The sequence below is a fragment of the Balaenoptera ricei genome, chromosome 19 (assembly GCF_028023285.1).
Source record: "Balaenoptera ricei isolate mBalRic1 chromosome 19, mBalRic1.hap2, whole genome shotgun sequence".
Lineage (NCBI taxonomy): Eukaryota > Metazoa > Chordata > Mammalia > Artiodactyla > Balaenopteridae > Balaenoptera > Balaenoptera ricei.
In genome coordinates this window covers 13,602-17,104 of record NC_082657.1, presented here as the reverse complement: position 1 = coordinate 17,104, position 3,503 = coordinate 13,602, and the positions used below count along the sequence as shown (strand labels likewise).

Genomic DNA, 3,503 nt, shown 5'->3' with positions numbered 1-3,503 from the left:
GAATCACAAAAAAACCCAACCCAATCAAAAAAATGGGCAGAAGACCTAACTAGACATTTCTCCAAAGAAGACATGCAGATGGCCAATAGGCACATGAAAAGATACTCACCATTGCTAATTATTAGAGAAATGCAAATCAAAACTACAGTGTGGTATCACCTTAAACTGGTCAGAATGGCCATCATTTAAAAGTCTACAAATAAATGCTGGAGAGGGTGTGGAGAAAAGGGAATGCTTCTACACTGTTGGTGAGAATGTAAATTGGTGCAGTCACTATAGAAAACAGTAGGAAGGTTCCTCAAAAAAATAAAAATAGAGTTGCCGTATGATCCAGCAACCCCTCTCCTGGGCTTATATCCAGACAAAAGTATAATTCAAAAAGATGGACCGCTTGGTGGGAGGGCTACATACTCTGGTGGGACAATCCTTCACCCCAGCACCAGTGCCTGCAACCTTTGCTCCTTCACCTACTCCTGCTGTGGTCAGCAGTGGTCTGAATAACCAACGTGAACTCTCTATGGGGATAGTCATGGCATCTGGTGGCTATGGGGCTCCTAAGGCTGTCTGGCTGCCTGCAGTAAAGGCTAAAGGCTTGGAGATTTCAGGAACATTGACTCACTGCCAAGGGCACATCTATATGGAAATGAACTTCATAAAGAAAGCTCTGTAGCACATGATAGACTTGGCAATTCAGTTTAACAAGAATAACTTTGGTGTCATCCCCAGCACTCCTCTGGCCATCCCTACACCACTGATAGCAAACCAGAGCATTGATATCTCCCTGCCTCTCCACACCTTGGACCCAGTCATGAAGATAGAACCTCTGAACAACCTGCAGGTAGCTGTGAAAAACAATAGTGATGTCTTCTACTTCAGCTGCCTCATCCCACTCAATATGTTTTTTGAAGATGAAACGCCAGGTCTTCCTTACAACATGGAAGGATATTCCCAATGAAAATGAACTTCAGTTTCAGATTAAGGAAAGTCATTTAAATGCTGACACTGTTTCCAACAAATTGCAAAACAACAACGTTTATACTATTGCCAAGAGGAATGTGGAAGGACAGGACATTCTGTACCAATCCCTGACTAACTAATGGCATTTGGGTTTTGGCTCAGCTCCATAGCCAGCCAGAAACCCTAAATTACACACTGTCACCGAAGTGTAGAGCTAGCTCCTGAAGCCTTCCAGTACATCTATCAGGTCTACGACAGTGTTTTGAAAAACTAATAGACTGGTCCGGTGCCCTCAGGCCATCCTGTGATTGGTGCAAGCCAAGAAATCTTAACCAGAAGAAACTGTATTGCCGTGTGGAATCTGAACCTAAACACACCGATGCCACCCGCTAAGGTAGTGACGGGTCTGACCTGTGCTAATGTTAGGGCACAACCTTTTGAATAGTTTTAGCTATCCGACACTTGAGCATTTGTAGCCACAGCTTCAATCACTTCCCACCTCTTGCCACCGGCTGCTGTCTGTCCTTACTTGTGGGCTTCTCCATCCTGTGCCAGTGGTTGGCATTTTTGACTGTAGTTTGATATTTTGTAATTGAGAGCTTGCTTCAAAAGCAGCAAAAGACAAAATATATATATATATTTTTTTTTTTTTTTTTTTTTTTTAAATTTTATTTATTTATGGCTGTGTTGGGTCTTCGTTTCTGTGTGAGGGCTTTCTCCAGTTGCGGCAAGCGGGGGCCACTCTTCATCGCAGTGCGCGGGCCTCTCACTATCGCGGCCTCTCTTGTTGCGGAGCACAGGCTCCAGACGCGCAGGCTCAGTAATTGTGGCTCATGGGCCCAGTTGCTCCGCGGCATGTGGGATCTTCCCAGACCAGGGATCGAACCCGTGTCCCACTTTCTTTGGGAACTTTCCCTCTGCAAGGTCACTATTTGACACCTTTCCAATTTCTGCTGTTGACAAACATGAGGTCCTTAGCACCAAACAGCATGCAGTAAATATAGGCCATTCTTCCTTCCTTGTCCCTCCTTGTCTCCTCTGAATAAGCCTGTACTTTTCAAATTGATTTTATTTTGTTTGTTAGGGAACATGTGGGGCAGTCACTCAGTTTCCACTTCCAGTTCCAGAAAGAAGCCTCAGGAATCCAAAGAGGTTTGTAGCTTCGGAATGAACTTTTCTTGTACCATGACTGAACGCTCAGAACTCACCTGGGCTGCTGGCTGCTCCTGCCGGCTGGTTCTCCCACCACTCGTCTCCAAGATCATCTGCCATCTCCACGCGGGACTCGACGTGGGCCGACCACCAGGGAGGAGCGGGCGCTGGCCGGAACTCGCGCTGCTTCAGAGCCGGGCTGCCGGCGTCGCCAAAATATATTAAAGCAAGGAAAAGTGTCCCTGAAAGAAAAATAAGGTTATTTGTTGTGTTTTTTCTACTCAATTGTTTGAGCATTATTATACATATTAGAGAGGATTTTCAAATATTTTCCCCATTTTGTAGGTACACTCTGCTCACTGTAAATTGTTTCCTTTGCTGTTCAAAGCTTTATAGTTTAATGCAATCTGTTTTTCAATTTTTTTTTTTTTTTGCTTTTGCTGCCTGTGCTTTTGTGGTCACATCTAAAAATACAATGCCCATTGCAGTGTCAAGAAATGTTTTCCCCCGTATATCTTCTCCTAGTAACTTTACAGTTTTGGATCTTCTATTTAATTCTCTAAACCAGTTTGAATTAGTTTTTGTATACAGTGTGAGATTCAAGTCTAATTTCTTCCTTATGCTTGTGAATATTCAGTTTCCCAAGAATTTACTGAAGAGAAGATACTTTTCTCATTGTATATTCCTGGCACTTTTGTCAAAGATCAATTGATTGTAAATATGTGGATTTATTTCTGAGGTCTCTATTTCGTTCCATTGTTCTATATGTCTGTTTTTGTACTGTGACCATACTGCTTTGATTAGTATGCTTTGTAGTATAGTTTGAAATTATGAAGCGTGATGCCTTCAGCTTTGCTCTTTGTGCTCAAGATTGCTTTGGACATTTGGATAGTATGGACATTTTTAACAATGTTCATTTATTCAATCTAGTAATATGGGCGATTGTTTCATTTATTTGTGTCTTCTTCACATTCTTTCATCAATATTTTATAGTTTGCTGTGTACAGCTCTTTTACATTCTTGGTTAACTTTACTCCTAAATATTTTATTCTTTTCGGTGCTATTGTAAATGGGACTTTTTTTTTAACCTTTTCTGATAGTTTCTGTTGTTAGTATACAGAACCACAAGTGATTTTTATATGTTGATTTTGTGTCATGCTGCTTACTCGTTTTATTTATTAGTTTGAACAGTTTTTTGGAAGTGGCATTTTTAGGTTTTTGTAGATATAAAAACATGTCATCTGCAAACAGAAAATTTAGGTTTACCTTTATGACTTGGATTTACTTTATTTTTCTTGCCTACTTGCTCTGGTTAGGAATTCCAGTACTACTTTGAATAGAAGGGGCAAGAATTGGTAACCTTGTCTTGGCTGAAACTTAGGAGAAACACTTTT

The 3,503-nt window shown here is 41.3% G+C and overlaps 1 pseudogene; it reads left to right on the top strand.

The window, feature by feature from the left end:
- The first annotated feature begins 382 nt into the window (after window positions 1-382).
- On the top strand, window positions 383-1,231 carry LOC132353871 (AP-2 complex subunit beta-like; annotated as a pseudogene).
- The last annotated feature ends 2,272 nt before the right edge of the window (window positions 1,232-3,503 follow it).